The sequence below is a fragment of the Moschus berezovskii genome, chromosome 22, assembly GCF_049115385.1.
Source record: "Moschus berezovskii isolate FMDL1 chromosome 22, NW_MosBer_1.0, whole genome shotgun sequence".
Classification (NCBI taxonomy): domain Eukaryota; kingdom Metazoa; phylum Chordata; class Mammalia; order Artiodactyla; family Moschidae; genus Moschus; species Moschus berezovskii.
In genome coordinates, this window is record NC_142481.1 from 5,700,160 (window position 1) to 5,722,625 (window position 22,466).

Below are 22,466 nucleotides of genomic sequence, written 5' to 3' on the forward strand. Positions count from 1 at the left end.
CCCCAATCCCTCCCAGCATCAGAGTCTTTTCCAGTGAGTCAACTCTTCGCATGAGGTGGCCAAAGTATTGGAGTTTCAGCTTTAGCATCAGTCCTTCCAATGAACACCCAGGACTGATCTCCTTTAGAATGAACTGGTTGGATCTCCGTGCAGTACAAGGGACTCTCAAGAGTCTTCTCCAACACCACAGTTCAAAAGCATCAATTCTTCGGTGATCAGCTTTCTTCACAGTCCAACTCTCATATCCATACATGACCACTAGAAAAACCATAACCTTGACTAGACGGACCTTGGTTGGCAAAGTAATGTCTCTGCTTTTTAATATGCTATCTAGGTTGGTCATAACTTTCCTTCCAAGGAGTAAGCATCTTTTAATTTCATGGCTGCAATCAGCATCTGCAGTGATTTTGGAGCCCCCCAAAATAAAGTCTGACACTGTTTCCACTGTTTCCCCATCTATTTCCCATGAAGTGATGGGACCAGATGCCATGATCTTTGTTTTCTGAATGTTGAGCTTCAAGCCACCTTTTTCACTCTTCTCTTTCACTTTCATCAAGAGGTTTTTTAGTTCCTCTTCACTTTCTGCCGTAAGAGTGGTGTTGTCTGCATCAGTTCAGTTCAGTTCAGTTCAGTCGCTCAGTCGTGTCCGACTCTCCGCGACCCCATGAATCACAGCACGCCAGGCCTCCCTGTCCATCACCAACTCCCGGAGTACACTCAAACTCATGTCCACAGAGTCGGTGATGCCATCCAGCCATCTCATTCTCCGTCGTCCCCTTCTCCTCCCGCCCCCAACCTTTCCCAGCATCAGAGTCTTTTCCAGTGAGTCAACTCGTCGCATGAGGTGGCCAGAGTATTGCAGTTTCAGCTTTAGCATCAGTCCCTCCAATGAACATCCAGGATTGATCTCCTCTAGAATGGACCGGTTGGATCTCCTTGCAGTATAAGGGACTCTCAAGAGTCTTCTCCAACACCACAGTTCAAAAGCATCGATTCTTCGGCGATCAGCTTTCTTCACAGTCCAACTCTCACATCCATACATGACCACGGGAAAAACCATTGCCTTGACTAGCAATCTTGATTCCAGCTTGTGCTTCCTCCAGCCCAGTGTTCCTCATGATGTACTCTGCATAGAAGTTAAATAAACAGGGTGACAATATACAGCCTTGACGTACTCCTTTTCCTATTTGGAACCAGTCTGTTGTTCCATGTCCAGTTCTAACTGTTGCTTCCTGACCTGCATACGGGTTTCTCAAGAGGCAGGTCAGGTGGTCTGGTATTCCCATCTCTTTCAGAATGTTCCACAGTTTATTGTGATCCACACAGTCAAAGGCTTTGGCATAGTCAATGAAGCAGAAATAGATGTTTTTCTGGAACTCTCTTGCTTTCTCCATGATCCAGCAGATGTTGGCAATTTGATCTCTGGTGCCTCTACCTTTTCTAAAACCAGCTTGAACACCTGGAAGTTCACAGTTCACATATTGCTGAAGCCTGGCTTGGAGAATTTTACTAGTGTGTGAGATGAATGCAATTGTGCGATAGTTTGAACATTCTTTGGCATTGCCTTTCTTTGGGATTGGAATGAAAACTGACCTTTTCCAGTCCTGTGGCCACTGTTGAGTTTTCCAAATTTGCTGGCATATTGAGTGCAGCACTTTCACAGCATCATATTTCAGGATTTGAAATTGCTCAACTGGAATTCCATCACCTCCACTAGCTTTGTTCGTGGTGATGCTTTCTGAGGCCCACTTGACTTCACATTCCAAGATGTCTCGCTAACACAGTTGGTTAGTCCAGTTACCTGGTGAAGTTAGGATGAACTTTTTGTGACAAATGATGCTATCACATCTTCTCATCTGAGAACTAGTTATTGTTTATATTGAGAACAAGTATGTAAATACTTGTATCTGCCTATCTAATATTACTGGTTAGGACTGTCAGTCTGGAGTCTCTGTGATGGACATCACTTTCTGGTTTAATGCTTATTTAATAGTAAAACTGTTTCCTTCCTCTACGATGCTTGTGGAGAGGACTTCTGGGTTGTAAGATGATGTCATTTTAAATTATAGTACTCAACACTACCCGCTAGCAAAAGAGTGTTGACTTAAGCCATTTTCAACTTAAGAGGAAAACATCTCAGCTTGAAATTTAAGTGGCCGAAAGTGAAGTCACTCAGTCGTGTCCGACTCTTTGCGATGCCATGGACTGTAGCCTACCAGGTTCCTCCGTCCATGGGATTTTCCAGGCAAGAATACTGGAGTGGGTTGCCATTTCCTTCTCCATCACTGATGAAACATTAACTTAAAATAGCAAAGAAGCGGTAGGGTCCGTGGGACACCAAAGGGACTTTCTTAATCCAGGACCTCACTTGTCGAGGAGCAACTAAACCCGTGTGCACAACTATTGAGCCCGAGTGCTGCAAATACTGAAGCCAGGCGCCTGGAGCCCGTGCTCCGCAACAAGAGAATCCACTGAAGGAGAAGCCCAAGCCCAGCAAGGAACACCCAGAGCAGCCGAAAATAAACAAATAAATTTTAAAAATTAAAAAAAAAAGAAAATTCAGAAGAGGATCATGCCCTGCTGGGCAGAACAACAGTGGGACAGAAGCCAGATCCTGACTCCTCCAGGCCCCGCCCTGTCGGCCCCGCCCCTCTCCGGCCCCGCCCTCACTCCGCTTGCGCAGGCGCAGTTTCCCACAAACGCGGACGCGGAGTGAGGGGCGGTCCTTGGTTTTTCTGTCACGACTGGGTATTTTAGACTCCCCTCACGCCCCCGATCCGCCACATCCGAGGTTCAGGGGTCGTCACGTACGTTAAGACCCCTTCAACCACTCGTTCCGCGCTCGGTAAGTCCCGGCAGCATCGCGAGGCATTGAAGGCCTGACAGCTCCGCGGCGGGTCGGAGGTCCTTGTCTGTTTCGAGTTAAAATCGCTCTATAAAGCGGGTCCCCGCACTGGCCTTTCAGCCTTGGGTCCAGGTGACGCCTCTTGCCTGCTTGAACCGCTTGCAGTGACTTCCACAGGCTCCGATCCTCTCTCTTTCTCAGCCGCGCCGTGTAAAGCTCTCACTCCCTGGGTGGATTCTCGTCTGCCACTCGGCCGTGCAGACCTGGAGGCCACATCTTCTCCTTGGCCTCGCGCAGACATCACCCCTCTCCTGATAGCCTCCCTATCTACGCAGCCTCAGGAGTCGGCCCCTCCCCTCCATAGTCATCCTTTGCACTTTGCACTCACTGCCTTGGAGTTCTCTGCCCCACGCGCTGGAAGAGGTGACACGCACCCCTTTGGTTACATTCTTTGTGTTTCTTCTGCACAAAACACATCCCACTGTCTGTGCTTGTCGTGGTGTGTTTACATTCCCGAAGCCTCCCTGGAAAATGCATTTCGTGGGTAGGGGATATCTCCTTATCTCTTCCGTACCTGTGAATGTAAAGGGTAGGGGATGAGAAAGACGGAGAGAGAAAGGAAGAGTGAAAAAGAGAGGCTGAAATAGACGATGGACCAGGTGGATGTGGAGATACAGTCAGAGTAAAAGAGTGAGTCAGAAGAAACCTAGATAGAAAGGCACCTCCAAAAAAACAAAGGGAAGCAAACTGGGTGAGAGAAACCTTGATCAGGGTAGATGTGGGAACCGCAAGGGGTAGGTACGGGGAACTGAGAGAATGAGGGGGAAATAAAAGCATCCGTGCCCTGGACAACAGAGAGAGTGGTCCTGGGACAGAAAGAGCGGGGAAGAGGCGACAGGGAAAGTAGAGGGGGAAACAGAGCAGGGAAGAATGCTCTGGTATTAACCCCTTCCGTGCCTTCCCTTTGCCCTCAGGATGAGAATCCAGACTGCACTATAGGACTTTACAGAAGGGGGCTCCGGAGGTGGAGTGACCCTCCAGAACTGGTCCAATTTGAGAAGATACAGGCCTTCCCATCCGGGGCTGACCTGACGTTGTCCTGTCCAGGGAGGTGCTGTGATGTTGCGGAGGCCACTCCCTGTAGCAGAGTCCTGTTTTCAAGGGGGGACTGAGCTGTGAGCCATCGGCAGCCAAACTCCTGGCTGTGAGGGAGTTCGTGTCTGAATCTTGAGAGGCAGACTGAGGAAGTTTACTCTATGTAGTAACCTCTGTGGGGTCTCTTAGGAGTGTGAGGACCATTGACCCATAAGAGGTTAAAGGGAAGAATTTCGCAGACCATTTTGGGGGTAATCTTCTGTGTTTTGAGTGGGTGGATCTCATTATTACTGCCCAAGCTTTACTGTCATGTGGGTTCTGCAGGATACAGATGACATCTTAGAAGTGTTTCCAAGATGGAAGATATTAGAGTCTCCGTGGAAAACGTGGATTGTTGGAGACATCACTCTTGCATTAGGATGTTATGGCCGTGCCTGACTTTAGGGTGGGGTCTCCAAGAAGGAGGGCTTTCCTGATGGCTCGGATAGTAAAGAATCTGCCTGCAATGCGGGAGACCCAGCTTTGATCCCTGGGTTGGGAAGATCCCCTGGAGGAGGGCATGGCAACCCACCCCGGTATTCTTGCTTGGGGAATCTCATGGACAGAGGAGCCTGGTGGGCTACAGTCTATGGGGTGGCAAAGAGTCCAACATGACTGAGTGACTAACACACACAGTCCAAGAAGGAATATATGGGATCCTGGGTTGGTGGGTGTCCTCCTGATGGAACAAAAGCTACTGACACTTGGGACATGCTGTGGGGCCCTATGGCAGAGTGTACACTCAGTAGGGGTTTCTGCCCTGTAATATTGTGGGAAGCCCACTGGGAGCTTCTAGGAGTGTCTAGGGGACTGGGGTCAGGTGCTAGGCGTTTTCATTGGCAGGGAGGTGCTGGGGGCGGGTCTCTGGGCACAAACCTGAAGGGGCTGTAAGTCAGGACAGGATGGCGCTCTTCTGCCACTCCTCACCAGGAGGGTGGCATGATCTGAGGGAAAGTGTGGGAAAGCGCCTGTGTTGGACTCTGTGTGGGAGTTGACTGTCCTGAGTCCCTCCTGAGACAGTGGGAACAGAGGACTGTCTGTTCCACGTGGTGAGGTCCTCCCTGTGTGTGTGTTTGGGGCGCAGGAAGTGGGTGTGTTGATCCCAAGCACTAAATGGCATATTGTTGACACTCAGGACTGTCTTCTTAAGACCAGGCTTTGCCTGAGGAAGAAACCTAGAAGAGGAGGAAGAAGAAAGAACAGGAGTCAGGAATGGCTCTTTCTCAGGTAAGGTCATATTCTCAGTGGGTTCTCAGTCTGTCCTTCCTGAAATGCCCTTCTCATGACTCCCTAATCGTGTCTGACTCTGAAGTGTCCTGTCTGACTCCTGTACATGCACACTCACCTGGGGCCTTCCTTCAGGGTCTGTCGTCTCCACTTAGATCCCGTCTCCCCATGACCCGGTGACCCAGCCCTTGTGAGGAGGCTCCCCTGGGCACCGTCCTGGGCAGGGCTTCTCACCCACAGGTTAGAGACGGGGTCTCAGTGCTGTTGGGCAGCAGGGATTGCTTGGGGCCCATCTGGATGTGCTGTCTGTTCTCTCTCAACCAGGATGGAAGTCATGTTCTAATATGTAGGAATGGTTGGAAAATTCTAGAAAAGAAAAGTGATAAGAGGAAACCAGCTTTGCTTGATTTAATAATGCATTCAAAGCTAAGCAAGTGAATCGTGGTGTTTTTGATTCCAAAATATTAATGATTCAGAATGCAGAAGAAAGTTCAGAAACAGACATCAGGGATTCAGGATGCTTCATTCAATAATTGGCTTTAAAATATGGAGTCAGTCTAAGTATCTAACAGGAGATTTTAAAAAATTATTCTCAGTACATTCATCCCACAGGGATAATGGTATTCCTGCAAGGACTGCCTCCCAGCATGTATTTTAGGTAGAGAACAAAGACAGCGGAGCATAGAACTTTAACTTTGTCATCAGAGAAGCTATAGGCAAATTCTGGCTCCACCATTATTAATAAATTATTAGATTTTCTTTTAAGATCATGTGAAATATTTATTTATTTATATTTTTGTGGTCAAAATTCCAACAAAGCACATGCCTCACATCTCATTGAGGAGCCACTGTTGTCAGTTTTGTGGCAAGACTCAGCTCAAATCTTGTAACGCTGCATTTCACATCATTATGAGATTTTTAGGAAAAATTCTTCAAGCCATGTTTGTGGTGTTTATTCTGCACATTTTAAAAACGATCACAGCATGTGGCTGGTAGTGGTTTTCCCATTAGTAAACACAGATACACCTTGATCTTTACCGGGATAGTCTCTTAATGAAGACACAAGGGACCTTTGCAGTTTTTTGCTGATGTAGAGAATGTGTCAGAGGCTACCTCTGAGCCTGCTGACTTTTCAGATGTCTGAGGATTTCATGGGCGTCTTAACATATGACTGCTGGGACAAGAATGGCACATTTTGGGCTGCCCTGGTGGCCCAGTGGTTAAGAATCTCCTGCCAATTCAGGAGACACGGGGCCGATCCCTGGTCCAGGGAGATCCCACATGCCTTGGAGCAACTAAGCCCATGCAACACAACTATTGAGCCTGTGCTCTGGAGCCTGGGAGTGACCACTACTGAACCCATGAGCCCTAGAGCCTGTGCGTCTAAGCAAAAGAAGCCATCACGATAAGATGCCTGTGCACTGCAACTGGAGAGTAGCCCCTACTCACTGCAACTAGAGAAAAGCCTGTGCAGCAGTGAAAACCCAGCACAGCCAAAAAAAAAGAATGGCGTATTTCATATTTTGATAGATTTTGTCAGATGTCCTCCCCTAAAGCTGCAAAGGTTCCATTCCCACTGCCAACCTGTGAGATTTCCTTCAATGTAAGCAAAACTTGATACTGTAATGTAAGCAAAACTTGATACTGTATTCTTTTCGTCTTTTGAAAATTTGGGGGAAAATCACAATCCTTTGTATCTCTGTTTTCCGACTACTTGTGAGTCAGTTTCATGCTTTTATAGAAATAAAACATGATTTTCATACTTTGCTCAGTTCTCTTTTGATCTTTTTTATTTTTGATATCTTTTAAAAAGCTATGTTTTGTAGTTGAATTCTTTATACATGCCCTGGTATCTTTCCTAGTTTAGCATGTCTTTGCTGCTACTGCTAAGTTGCTTCAGTCGTGTCCGACTCTGTGCAACCCCATAGACGGCCCACCAGGCTCCTCTGTCCCTGGTATTCTCCAGGCAAGAATACTAGAATGGGTTGCCATTTCCTTCTCCAAGCATGTCTTTGCAGTGAAACACAAATCTTTCTTTCCTGCCGTGTGTTTTCTGATCTTGCTTGAGAAGGCCTCACCTGGCATAATTTAAAAACACTGTCTTCCATACAGTTCTAATCTTTCCTGTTCAAAATTATCTTTGTATTTCTTTTCATATTTGTCCATTATGGTTTATCACAGGATACTGAGTAAAGTTCCCTGTGCTCTACAGTAGGACTTTGTTGTTGCTTATCCCTAAATCATCCAGTATTTCTTCAAAGGTCTATTGCTGTGATAAGTTCTTTTTTTTTTTGCATTGAATCTGCTAGATTAATGTACAACATTAGTATATTTCCTTAATGTTGAATCATTTTTTTAAATTAGTGGAGTAAACTTCAGCTGACTTTTGTTAATGGCTTCCCTGGTGGCTCAGGTGATAAAGAATCTGCCTGCAATGGAGGAGAACTGGGTTTGATCCCTGGGTCAGGAAGATCCCCTGAAGGAGGGAATGGCTACCTACTCCAGTATTCTTGCCTGGAAAATCCCATGGAGAGAGGTGCCTGGAGGGCTACAGTCCATGAGGTCACAAAGAGTAGGACATGACTGAATAACATTTTTCAAATACCTGAGTTAAATGGACAGATTTATGTTTCTGCATATATGTGGCCCCTGATTCTGCATATATGTGGATCCTGTCATGCTTGAAGACACCATTCATGCTCTGGCTCCTCCAGGTACTGAATATCATGTAGTGTGTAAAACATAACCTGTGTCTCCTCCATATGAACAATCCTGTGTTGGATAATTTTCATCTGTGTATTTCTTTTATTGTCCTCACAAATGGGAAATCTATAGTGATTCAGTGGATTTGATATCCTTTGCTGGAAAAATATAATAAAACTGAAAAAGTGAAAGTGTTAGTCACTTAGTCATGTCCGACTCTGCAACCCCATGGACTGTAGTCTGCCAGGCTCTTCTGTCCATGGAATTCTCCAGGCAAGAATACTGGAGTAGGTAACATTTCCCTTCTCCAGGGGATCTTCCTGACCCAGGGATCAAACTCAGGTCTTTATGTCTGAGCCACCAGGGAAGCCCCATAAAATTAGGGACAAATAGTTACTCACAATTACCTTACTCAAAACAATCCATCAACTCAACTGAATCAATCTTTACTGCCTCTTTCCTATTCACATCTTGTGTGAAGATAAGAGCTCTTCACCTGGTCCCTCAGTGAAAATGTGTTTTTTCATTTCAGGTACAGTTGACCTTCAAGGATGTGGCCGTTGAATTCTCTCAGGAGGAGTGGGAATGCCTGGACCCTGCTCAGAGAGCCTTGTACAGGGATGTGATGGTGGAGACCCTCAGGAACCTGCTCTCCGTGGGTGAGGATCACTTCCCTCCAGGAGTCAGGATCTGCCCCAGTGAGTCTCTGGGGAACCCTTGCCTTGCTTGACTGAGACTGAAGCTGAGCTGACTCTGAAGTGAAACAGAGGATAATGCAGCATCCAGAGTTGAACCTTCCCCTTTCTTTAGATAATTACACGCTTCACACTAGATTTTTTTAAAAAGCATTTATATAATTTTTGACTATGCTGAGTCTTTGTTGCTGCAAGGGCTTTTCTCTATTTGTGGTGTGAGGGCTTCTCACTGTGGTGGCTTCTCTCTTGTGGAGCACAGGCCCTAGGTGGACAGGCTTCAGTAGTTGGGGCACGTGGGCTTAGTTGTTGTGGTTCCCCGGGTTCTGGAGTGCAGGCTCAGTAATTGTGGTGCACGGGCTTAGTTACTCCATAGCATGTGGAATCTTCCCAAACCAGGGCTTGAACCCGTGTCTCTTGTGCTGGCACGTGGATTCTTTACCACTGAGCCACTAGGGAAGCCCTCCATACTAGATTAGTAATGGCTCCAGAAGATGAGTAAAAACAAAATCTTATGGCAAACTTCTAAAAATAATTGATTCTGTACTCACTCTTATCCCGTGCTTTTGATTTGGTAGTTCTTGGAAGACAGCTAGATAGCTTTTTAAAAAATACTCCTTAAATATTCAAAAAGAGACAGTTGGGAACAGACTTGTACAATATTTTTTATTTGCCCTTTTCCTCTTAATATTTATTTGGCTGAGCTGGGTCTTGGTTGTGGCATGCGGGATTTTAGTTGTAGCATGTGGGATCTAGTTGCCCCGCCAGGGATCAAACCCAGGTCCCCTGCATTGGGAGTGCAGAATTTTAGCCACTGGACCACCAGGGAAGTCCCAAAATATTTTTCTAGGCATGCTGATGTCCTCTCTCCTTAGAATAAAAAAGGCTGGTGGTGTACTCTAGAAAATCTACAGCCTGTTATGTTCCTGTCTTCTAAGCGGAAAACTCTTTTTGACCTGACTATTATTTCCATTTTGGAGTAAGCGAGAGAGCCCCAGAACATGGAGAACAAGGTGAAAAAAAGTGAAAAAAGCAAATGCGTGGGGCCATATCAAAGGCGTGAACACCAGGAAGACCTCAGAAGGGCAGAGAGGAAGCCACACCATTAATAATGTTGGGGAAACTTCCCAGAAGTGGGGAAGTTCTATGGGAAAACAAATGTTTATTTCCTGTGAGCTCTCAAAAGAAAAATTTTTTTCCTTCCACTCAGTTCACCTTTCCAATATCCAGCGGTGGTCCTCTTGTGCAAAGACCAAGGCAAAATCTTGATCATGGCCTATGACAGTCTTATGTACTTTGATCTTGTGGGGTTCTGGGAGGGCTGGTTATAAGGGGTCCTCTTTCTTCTTTGGTTTCTTTCTTTCTTTATGATTGTACTTGGTCTTCATTGTCACATAAGGGCTTTTCTCTAGCTGTGGTGGGTGGGGGCTACTCTTCCTTGTGGTATGCAGCCTTGTCATTGCAGTGGCTTCTCTAGTTATGGAGTACAGGTTCTAGGGCACACAGGCTCGGTATTTACAGCTCCTGGGCTCTAGAGCGTGGCTCAGTAGTTGTTGGGCTTATTTGCTCCATGGCATGTGAAATATTAGTTCCAGGAGCAGGGATTGAACCCATGTCCCCTACATCGCAAGGTGGATTCTTAACTGCTGGACCGCCAGGGAAGTCCCAGAGCTAGTGTCTTTATCCTTGTTGTTTAGTTCAGTCGTGTCTGACTCTTTGCGACCCCAAGGACTGCAGCACGCCAGGCTACCCTTTCTTCATTAACTCCTAGAGTTTGCTCAAACTCGTGTCCATTGAGTCGATGATGCCATCCAACCATCTCATCCTCTGTCGTCCCCTTCTGCTGCCTTCTATCTTTCCCAGCATCATGGTCTTTTCCAATGAGTTGTCTGTTCCCATTAAGTGGCCTTAGTATTGGAGCTTCAGCTTCAACATCAGTCCTTCCGATGAATATTCAGGGTCGATTTCCTTTAGGATTGACTGTTTTGATCTTCTTGCTGTAAAAGGGACTCTCAAGAGTCTTCTCCAGCACCACAGTTTGAAAGTATGAAAAGGCAAAAAGTGTCTTTATAGTCTTCCTCAAACTCTCTGTATCCTTATTGAATTGCTGCCTGGATGTATTCTCTATTATTCAAAGGGGGGGGGCGGAAGGGAAGTCTCCAGATATTATTCTAGAATTGTTTTCTATTTCTTCCTTAAATTCTGTCAATGTTTGCTTCATAGATTTTGGGGTTCTCTTGTTTAGGTGCTTATATTCATAGGTGTTGTAATTCCTTGATGAGTTATTATCCTTTTTTAAACATATAATGGCCTTCTTTGTCCAGTAAAAACACTTTTACTTAGAGTCTATTTTGTCTGATATTAGCCTAGCACTCCAGGTCTCTCAGGTTACTGTTTTTGCGTGGAACTTATATTAGCTTGCTTGGACTGCCCTGACAAAGTACCATAGCTTGGGTGGCTTAAACACCAGGAATGTGTTTTCTTATGGCTGTTTCATCTCCATAGGAAATTTGTTCAGTGTAGCTTACCTTCATGAATTATCTCAGCTAGATCTTCAGAGTAACTTGCTGCAGTTCCTACATTAGCACTTGCAGCTTCACCTTGCACCTCTATGTCCTGGAGATGGCTTCTTTCTTTAAACCTCACAAGGCAACCTCAGCTAGCTTCAGACTTTTCTTCTGTGACATCCGCTCTTCTTTCAGCCTTCTGAGAAGAGAGTCAGGGCCTTTGCTCTGGATTCACCTTTGGCCTAAGGGAATATTGTGGCTGGTATGTTCTTCTCTCCAGACCATTAAAACTTTCTCCACATCAGCAACGTAACTTTTTTGTTTCCTTATCCATTTGTCTGTTCACTGCAGTAGCACTTTTAATTTCCTTCAAGAACTATTCCTCTGAGTTTACACCTTGGCTGTCTGGTGTGAGAGGCCTAGCTTTTAGCCTGTCTCAGCTTTCAACATGACTTCATCACTGACTGTAATCATTTCTAGCTTTTGTTTTAAAGCTAGAGATGTGTGACTCATCCTTTGGCTTGAAAGCTTAAAGGCCATTGTAGGGTTATAAGTTGACCCAATTTCAATATTTCTGTGTGTCAGAGAATAGAAATGTCCCAAGGGAGGGAGAGAGATGGTGGAATAGCCAGTGAGTGGAGCAATCCAAGCACAACACATTTATTAAGTTAGCTGTCTAGCTGTTGTTCAAGGGTCAACTGTATATATATTTTAAAAACCACTTTTATTTATTCTTTGTGTTTGGCTGTGCTGGGTCTTCATTGCTGTGCGGGTTTTCTTCTCTAGTTGCGGTGTATGTGCTTCTCTTGTTGCAAAGCACAGGCTCTAGGGCCTGCAGGCTTTAGTAGTTGCAGCACGTGGGCTCAGTATCAACTGTACATTTTCAATTTGTTTTGTTAGTAGTTGTCCTGGGAATTACAGATAAAATCTTACTTTAAACAATGTAGTTAAAATTGATACCAACTTAACTTCAATAGTATACACAAGCCTTGTTTCTTTATATTATCTCTTCCTCCTCGCTTATTATTGTCCCAAACTAGATCTCCGTACATCATCAGCGTAGATGCAAAATTACTGTTGTATGTTGTCTTTTAAGTCAATAGGGGAAAAAAAGAAGTGACAAACCAAAAGTATTTATTAATACTGACCTTATATTTGCCTATGTAAGTATCACTTATCATTTTTTATAGGATGAGTCTGCTGGCAACAGTCTCTCTCTGTTTTTGTTTCCTTGGCAATGTGCTCATTTTTCCTTTATTTATTTTTAGGTGTATATTTAACTTTTTAAAAACTTTATTTATTTTTAATTGACGGATAATTGCTTTACAGTATTGTATTGGTTTCTGCCATACATCAACATGAATCAGCCATAGGTAATTTTTCTTTTATTTTTAAGGAATAGTTTAGACATACATAGAGTTCTTCGTAGACAGTTACTTTTCTTAGCAGTTTGAAAATGTCTTCCCATTACCTTCTGACTTCAAATATGAGACACCTATTTGTCTGTTGTCAATCTGTGTGTGCTCTGGTGTGGTAGTCAGAGGATACATTTGCAGAGATTATATAAATTTACACAGTGTGAAGAATCTGGTTATAGTGTGTTTGAGAGTAGGCTTCACTTGAAATAATTTGAAATGCATGTATCTTTTATTAAAGAATTGTATTAGCTTTCTATTCTTAAACATTTATAGAGTTTGGTAAAGAAGTTTTTATCTCTTCAATGTAAATATTATTTTTAGTGTAACGTTCACCTTCCAACTCTAGTTAATACGAAGGCTGTGGTTATCTTTCAGATACCTCCATTAGGTTCATGACCAAGGGATTATTACAGAAGTATATTAATAACAGAGAATTATACCAATAAGTGGTCTTGGGAAGATTCGGAAACCATGGTATTGCAGATTCTGACTTCAGTGAAGTCTGGGGAAATACCTTTGAACTTGAGAATAAGTGTGGATATGGAGGAAGAAATTCCAAAGGAACACTTATGGCAAATAACATAAATCTCACTGGTAGAAAAGGTGAACAAGACCACAAACCCAGGGTTAATTTACCTTTAAAACCAAGTGTTTCTTTAAGAAAAAGTACATGTCAGTTTTTAAAAACTAGGAAGTCATTTGTAAAGAATTTGTTAAAAATAAAAAATGGCACAGTTTATGCAAGAAACAAGTATGCAAAATGTTTTGAAGATAGAACTGGATTAAGCTTTCAGTCACATCTGATGGAATGGCAGAGATTTCAAACTGAAGAGAAAATTTATGAATGTAATCAAGTTGAAAAGTCTATCAAAACTTGTTCTTCAGTTTTATCACTTCAAAGATTTCCTCCCAGTGTCAAAACCAACATTTGTAATAAATATGGAAAGGTCTTTGTGTATCCTTCATTGCGTACACAGCAACAGAAAACCAACATTAAAAGAAAACTGTATAAATGTAATTACTGTGGAAAGATTTTTAGCCATCATTCAGTCCTTACTAGTCATCAGAGAATCCATCCTGAGCAGAGACCTTACAAATGTAATGAATGCAGTAAAGCATTTAAACAGTTCTCAAACCTCACAAGACATCAGAGAATCCACCCTGGAGAGAAACCATATAAATGTAATATATGTGACAAGGTTTTAATCAAAATTCCCACCTTACAAATCACTGGAAAATTCATACAGGAGAGAAACCACACAAATGCAATGGATGTGGCAAGGCATTTATCAAATGTTCAGACCTTTGGCATCATGAGAGAATTCACACTGGAGAGAAGCCTTACAAATGTCATGAGTGTGGCAAGGGTTTTACCAAACGTTCATACCTTTGGCATCATGAGAGAATTCATACCGGAGAGAAACCATACAAATGTGTTGAATGTGGCAAGGTTTTTAGGCAGTGGTCTACCCTCAGGATTCACCAAAGAATTCATACCGGTGAGAAACCTTATAAATGTAACGAGTGTGGCAAAGCTTTTAAGCAGTGCTCACACCTGACTAAGCATCAGAACATACATCCTGGAGAGAAGCCACACAAATGTGCTGTGTGTGGCAAGGCTTTCATCCACATTTCAAGTCTGGTGAAACATCAGAAAATTCATACTGGAGAAAAACCATCTAAATGTAATGAATGTGGTAAGGTTTTCATCCAGAATTCAAGTCTTACAGAACATCAGAGAATCCACACTGGTGAGAAATCTTACAAGTGTAATGAGTGTGGCAAAACCTTCACTGTGCGTTCAAGCATAGCAAAACATAAAAGGAACCATACCGGAGAGAAACCTTGCAAATGTCATGAGTGTGACAAGGCCTACACACAATTTGTACACCTTACTAGACATCGGAAAATACATACCAAAAAGAAACACCTTGAATCCAATATACTTGATAATGCTTTTAGTCAGAGCTCAAGCTTGGAGGCTCATCAGAGAATTCATGGTAGAGAGGAACCTTACAAATGTAACGAATGTGGCAAATCCTTTAACTGGGGCTCAGGCCTCACCAGACATCAGAGGATCCATATGGGAGAGAAACCTTATAAATGTAACATATGCAGCAAGGCCTTTAGTCAAGACTCAAACCTTAGAATTTATCAGAGAATTCATACTGGAGAGAAACCTTACAAATATATAATGAGTGTGGCAAAGCCTTTAAGCAGTACTCAAGCCTCACGTGACATCAGAATACACATCCTGGAGAGAAGCCACACACATGTAATGTGTGTGATAAGGCCTTTATCAGACGCTCACACCTTTCGGGTCATGAGAGAACGCATACCAGAGAGAAGTCATACAAGTGTACTCAATGTGGCAAGGCCTTTGGATAATGATCTGACTTTAGGATTCACCAAAGAATTCATACTGGAGAGAAAGCCTTAGAAATGTGATGAATTGGATAAATCACTTGATCCTTTTAAACAACAGACTTATAATTTATACTTGAGAGAACTAAGGGTCGAGTCCTAGATGAGTCAGCCTAAGATGTTAAATTCTTCACAGTTATTAAAAGTCAAAATCATTTGAAATTTATGAAGTGATGGGTGTTGGTAGAGCAAGGAGATCTTTGGAAATGTACTATTTATTCTTTTTAAAAATACTTTTATTATATGAAGTTTCTGGAAAAGGCTGTGTTACTATTGATGTCTTTCAACCCAAAGTTTAAAACTGATTGATGCCCTCCTCCAGGGGATCTTCCCAATCCAGGATAAACCCAGGTCACATGCTTTGATTCCCTGGTGGCTCAGATGGTAAAGAGTCTGCCTGCAATGTGGGAGACCTGAGTTCGATTCCTGGGTCAGGAAGATCCCCTGGAGAAGGGAATGGCTACCCATTCCAGTATTCTTGCCTGAAAAATCCCAAGGACAGACGAGCCTGGTGGGCTGCAGAAGTGTGACCCTCTTCACACTTAGGGTCGTGAAGAGTCGGACAGGACTGAGTGACTTCTTTTTCACTTTTTTTTTTTTTCATATGTTACCATCATGGGCTCTGGGAAGGGATCAGAAAGATAAAAAGCCCTACTTTTATTGGGTGGAAGTGAAGTGAAGTGTTAGTCGCTCAGTTATATCTGACTTATTTGTGACCCTGTGGACTGTAGTCCACCAGGCTTCTCTGTCCATGGAACTCTCCAGGCGAGAATATTGGAGTGGGTAGCTATTCCCTTCTCCAGGGGATCTTCCCTACCCAGGGATTGAACCCAGGTCTCCTGCATTGCAGGCAGATTCTTTACTGTCTGAGCCATCATGGGGATTGTTCATATTCATGGACAAGGACACTGAATTTTAACATACAATATGGTGTTTCTGAATGAAAGCACAGGGATGGGAGGAGAATATATGTAAAACAATGACGTAAGTCATAATAATTTCAGATCCTCTTGTACAGGTTTGTTGCTATGACAGAGGACCCACTGGATTCTGAGAAACCAATGCTCTACCAGTCGAGTGTGAAACAGAGCAGCCATTAAGAGACTGAGATATTCATGACAATAGGATGATGTCAGTAGGGATTGCTTTCTATGGTAGAAATAATGGAGAGGAAATCACAGTCATCCTCTCTTTTCAAAGAAAATGACTGTTGTATGTCAAAGATGAGGGAAAAATTAGTCTTACTCTTAGTAACTAAAGATAGCAGTTATCTGGGACATCCCTGGTGGCTCAGACTGTAAAGAATCTGCCTGCATTGCAGGAGATCTGGGTTCGATCCCTGGGTCGGGAAGATCGCCTGGAGGAGGGCATGGCAACCCACTCCAGTATTTTTGCTTGGGAATTCCATGGACAAGGAGCCTGGTGGGCTATAGTCCATGGAGTCACAGGGTGTCAGACATGACTGAACAACTAACACCTCAAACTTCCCTGGTGGTCCAGTGGCTAAGACTCCTTGCTTCCAATGCAGGGGGCCTGGGTTTGATCCCTGGTCAGGGAACTAGATCCCACTTGCCGCAAAAAGATCCCATAAATAAATTCAGTAAAGAGAGATCAGTTATCAGAGAGGAAAACTTAATCAAAACACCCAGAATGCACTATACATGTGGAAGATTCATGTTTAATCACTATGATACTTTTTATTCAGAATGTATTGTAGTTGTCATGTTTTATTAATAAAATTTAATCATTGTAAAATTCTAAATGAAGTTTTTTCTATCTTATCAAGCCTGTCCTCACTGTGGATAGTGAGGTACTTATCAAGTACCTCACTGTGGTACTTCATAACAAATACTAACAATACATCTGTAGGCACAGCAGGATCCTCCAAGACCCACCTCCCAGAATATTGGAAATAAAAGCAAAAATAAACAAATGGGATCTAATTAAAATCAAAAGCTTCTGTACAGCAAAGGAAACTATAAGCAAGGTGAAAAGACAGCCTTCAGAATGGGAGAAAATAATTGCAAATGAAGAAACTGATAAAGGATTAATCTCTAAAATGTACAAGCAGCTCCTGCAGCTCAATTCCAGAAAAATAAATGACCCAATCAAAAAATGGGCCAAAGAACTAAACAGACATTTCTCCAAAGAAGACATAAAGATGGCTAACAAACACATGAAAAAATGCTCAACATCCCTCATAATCAGAGAAATGCAAATCAAAACCACAATGAGATACCATTTCACACCAGTCAGAATGGCTGCTATCCAAAAGTCTACATGCAATAAATGCTGGAGAGGGTGTGGAGAAAAGGGAACCCTCTTACACTGTTGGTGGGAATGCAAACTAGTACAGCCACTATGGAGAACAGTGTGGAGATTCCTCAAAAAACTGTCAATAGAACTGCCATATGATCCAGCAATCTCACTCCTGGGCATACACACCGAGGAAACCAGAATTGAAAGAGACACATGTACTCCAATGTTCATTGCAGCACTGTTTATAATAGCCAGGACATGGAAGCAACCTAGATGTCCATCTGCAGACGAATGGATAAGAAAGCTTTGGTACATATACACAATGGAGTATTTTTCAGCCATCAAAAAGAATGCATTTGAATCAGTTCTAATGAGGTGGATGAAACTGGAGCCTATTATACAGAGTGAAGTAAGCCAGAAAGAAAAACATCAATACAGTATACTAACGCATATATATGGAATTTAGAAAGATGGTAACCTTAACCCTGTATAGAAGACTGCAAAAGAGACAGGTATATAGAACAGTCTTTGGGACTCTGTGGGAGAGGGTGAAGGTGGGATGATTTGGGAGAATGGCATTGTAGCATGTATATTATCATATGTGAAATGAATCACCAGTCCAGGTTCGATGCATGATACAGGATGCTTGGGGCTGGTGCACGGGGATGACCTGGAGGAAGGATACGGGGAAGAGGGAGGTGGGAGGGGGGTTCAAGAAAGGGAACACATGTACACCCGGGGCGGATTCGTGTCAATGTATGGCAAAACCAACCAATATATTAATGTAAGGTAAAGGCTTCCCTGGTGGCTCAGAGGTTAAAACGTCTGCCTCCAATGAGGGAGACCCGGGTTCGATCCCTGGGTCGGGAAGATCCCCTGGAGAAGGAAATGGTAACCCACTCCAGTATTCTTGCCTGGAGAATCCCATGGACGGAGAAGCCTGGTAGGCTACAGTCCACGGGGTCGCAAAGAGTCGGACACGACTGAGCAACTGAACGGAACAGAATTTGCCTCCAATAAAAAAAAAAACAACCCGAAAAGTACATCTGTAGGCAGTCAAGGTTGAAAGGCACCTGTAACAATTTCTTTGCACGATGGAATCAAACAACATACAATCTTATGAATATATATTCATAACTTCCTTGAGTTTTTTTTAATCTACATTTCACCCCTTGCATATTTATGTGGATATGAATAAATACCACAGCAGTACAACTTTAAACTATGGCTTCCCAGGTGGCGCTAGTGGTAAAGAACCCATCTGCCAACACAGGAGATGTAAGAGATGTGGGTTTGATCCCTGGGTCAATCCCCTGAAGATCCCCTGAAGAAGAAAATGGCAAGTATTCTTGCTTGGAGAATCCCATGGACAGAGGAGCCTGGTGGGCTACAGTCCATGGGGTCACAAAGAGTCAGATACAACTGAAGCGACTTAGCACGCATGCATTGCCCTGTTTAATGTTTGAAGTACTGTTTGTAAATGTGCACCATATGATTGTATTTCAACGTGCCTTTTTTCTGCGTGCCTGTGTAAGACCCGTGGCTTGCACTGGCCTTGATTTGTGGTTAGTCACTGAGTCGTGTATGACTCTTTGTGACCCCATGGACTGTAGCCCACCAGGCTCCTCTGTCCATGGGATTCTCCAGGCAAGAATACTGGAGTGGGTTGCCATTTCCTTCTCCAAGGCCTTGATTTACATGAGGTCAATATTAATAGTGTAGCATATGTAATGGGATTGAATTACAGCTGAGGAATTGGTATAGGAAAACTCAACCTAGGGAACTTTCCTGGTGGTCCAGTGGTTAAGAATCCACCTGCCAATGCAGGGGAGGTGGGTTCGATCCCTGATCTGGGAAGATCCCACATGCCTTGGAGCAAAGCCCATGTACCACAACTATTGAGCCTGCCTGCTGCAGCTACTGATCCCTGTCCCACAACTGCTGAAGCTTAAGTGCCCTCGAGCCCATGCACCGCAACAAGAGAAAAGCCTGCACAGCAACCAAGACCCAGCACAGCCATAAGTAAATAAATAATTTTTTTTTAAAGGGAACTGATAGCGAGCCTGACTTACCATTTGACCCAAAGGGAAACATCTTTATTTACCCATAGAGCAAACAAATCTATCCACTGTACTTTTTCCCCCAAAGCTGTTTTTCAGGCAAACAGGAAAAAAAAACTGTCTGTAAGACAGGCCCATACATGAGAAATCCATAATTGTCTTCCAACAATGTCTGTCCCTTGTTTCTTCGCCATATTCACTGCTGGCAAATATGCCCGCATGTACACCAGATGGTCGACTGTTCTTTTTTTCTGACACATAAGACCAGATCTATTTATTTGCCTCATTTGATTAAGTTTAATATCTACGGTATACTATGTATCAGGATGAGGCTTAATTCACCACTGCCGGGCAGCAGGTTTGATCCCTGGTCAGGGAACTATCCCTGGTGGTTCAGACAATAAAGAATCTGTCTGCAATGCAGGAGACCTGTATTTGATCCCTGGGTGAGGAAGATCCCATGGAGAATGGAATGGCAACCCACTCCTGTATTCTTGGAGAATTCCATGGACAGAGGAGACTGATGGGCCACAGTCCATAGGGTCACAAAGAGTTGGACATGACTGAGCGACTGACACTTTCACATTTCATAGCAATGTAGGTTCCACATTCAACCAGCTGAAAAGCCCAATACCCATCAACATGGATTTTATTTTTTAATTAAAAATCTTTTAAAGGATGGCTTTTTTAAAAAAGTTAATTCTTTATGGATTTTATTAATCCCAAATGGCCATTCACAAGTATAATCAATACATTGTGATTTTTTTTTGGTCATGCCCTGCATCTTGCAGGATCTTAGTTCCCTGACCAGGGATCAAACCTCCTGCCTGTCAGTGGAAGCGTGGAATCTGAACTACTGGATCGCCAGGGAAGTTCCACTAGCATGTCCTTAGAAAGACTTTTGATTTTTCCCTAAGTTTCTGCATTAACGTTCTCAAGTTGTGAATGAATAGACAATGAATTATTGTGCAAAAACTAACAATTTACATAATTCTGACTAAAAAGTGACAGCTTTGTATTCATTATCCACACAAAGTAGAGCCTAGGTGTTCAGGAGTCAAGGCTTATGAGCAGAAAGGGGCTGACAGTTGGAAAACACACAGAAATTAGGGCAGAAGTTTTCAGGAACAACCAAGTGGGATTATGAAGAACAAAATAAGGAACGTGAAAGACGGAGGAAAGGGTGTAAAAAGGTACAAAGGTGCTCACAAGGACAAGGATGTTCTGGGTAGCTCTGGACTCGGCAGAGGGTCTGGGAGACACTTTCTTCCTGGGAATGTTTTGGACTCATTGTTTGTGTCTGTGGAGGATGACAGCGATGAAGCCACTGGTCCAGATTGTGAGCACAAAAAATACAACTTCAGGGACCACTATCAGTGCCTCATACACTGAATCTGTTCCTTTCTCATGATAAGTAATAAAACAGTACCCTATATCTCTGTGATGTTTGTCAAGCTCCATTCGTTTAATATACACAATGTATACATGGGAAAAAATAAATTTACAAATGTGTAACCAGAAGAGGAAAACGCAAAAGCCAACATTTTGGGGAGCTTTGACTTTAAGATCCTTCCAACAGGAGTTCACTGGGCTGATGGTAATGTCTTGGAAGACACTCAAGAGACAGACGGTGCCAATAAACATACCCCTGCCCACTCTATGAACATATAGAAGAAGCTTTCTTGCAAAATCACTGAAAACATGTTTCAACCCAAAAGCTGCTATTGTCTGAGGAACTCCTTTAGAGAAAATGACCAAGAAGTTGGCTATTGTCGGGTGTTTGTGAATCAAATCCGTGGCCCTCATCCTGCATTCAGTGTGGTAAATGAATAGGTACTGATAAAGAAGGGAGAAATTGCCCAGAATTCCAATCACAGTCTGTGACAGGAAGTTGATTCCTATTGCCACATCCCTGGGGGGAGATTCTGTCATTTGACATGTTTTATTTGAAGTTATGGCAACAAACATTCCTCTGAGCAAAAAGACTCATTGAAGACTTTTGCCACCATGAGTAATGGTACTTGCTGGCTCCTGATCAGTTGCCAAGACTTCACAAGATGGAAAGAGATGGAGAGATAGCCAGTATATTTCAGTGGGAAAGCCACCAGTAAGAATGAAGTGAAGTTAACCTGGGGGAAACAGTGCCAAGTGGCAGCAAATGGAACCAAAGTGTAATACAACATAAAAAAACAGAATAGGCTGACATTTGCTAGACATGTCGGAGAAAAGAAAAGCCTCAGGGACTTCCCTCTGGTCCACTGGTTAAGACTTTGCCTTCTAGTGCAGGGGGTGCAGGTTCAATCCCTGGTTTAGGAACTAAGCCCACATGCCTCTAGGCCAAAAAACCAAAACATAAAACAGAAGCTATGTTGTGTCAAATTCCATAAAGACTTTAAAAATGGTTCACATCCAAAAAAATCTTTAGAAGTCTCTATCACTACCCACATCACATAACAAATGAATTCTGCATGGATTGCTCATCTCAGTTTTAAAGAGAAATAGTGTTTGTTTGTTTTTAGAAAAACAAACAATATTTCTATGGATATATCCTAAATGACTCCAAAAATATTACCCATATAGGTGAAATGACTGTAGCTAATGTGAATAAAAACTGATTTTTATCAAAACACACACACTGAGATACGACTTGTAACCAGAACAAAGAAGTCTTGCAGACGACACAACAAAATACACAATGGGCAAATCTTTCCTACAGAAGTTTTGAAAATCAGATTAGTCAGTGCATAATACCTGTGTAAAATAATTTAGTGTCTTTAATCATCAAAAATTAAAATATAACCACTACCTATCTATTGTCAAACACCAGCGAGAAATCAAAAATAAAAATGACAGAGATAACGAGTTTTGGCTAAGATATGGTCTACCAGGAATCTCATGCACTGGTGGTAGTTGTTAAAGCTGGTACGAAAATATTGGAAAATTGTGGCACCTGTTCAGCAGACCAGATGTAATCCTATATGCCAATAATTCTACTCCCATGAATATACTTAGAAACTTGTACATGTATCACCCAAAGATCAGTTATAGGATTTATATGCCAGAATTATGAATTACTCATTCCTCATAATATTCCCAGACTCATAACTACCCACTTGCCCATTAACAGTAGAATGAATCAATTAATTTACTCATATTCACAATGGTATCCTAAACAGCAGTGTGAATGAATGCTAGCA

General features: G+C 42.9%; 2 pseudogenes across 1 annotated transcript; one reads left to right on the forward strand and one right to left on the reverse strand.

The window, feature by feature from the left end:
• Positions 1-2,699: 2,699 nt before the first annotated feature.
• LOC129546456 (uncharacterized) lies at positions 2,700-14,974 on the forward strand (annotated as a pseudogene). Its single transcript, XR_016035764.1, has 4 exons — positions 2,700-2,845; positions 5,151-5,206; positions 8,442-8,607; positions 12,902-14,974. The product of XR_016035764.1 is annotated as an uncharacterized LOC129546456 (transcript).
• A 5,345-nt stretch (positions 14,975-20,319) lies between these two features.
• LOC129546326 (vomeronasal type-1 receptor 4-like) lies at positions 20,320-21,201 on the reverse strand (annotated as a pseudogene).
• Between the last annotated feature and the right edge of the window lie 1,265 nt (positions 21,202-22,466).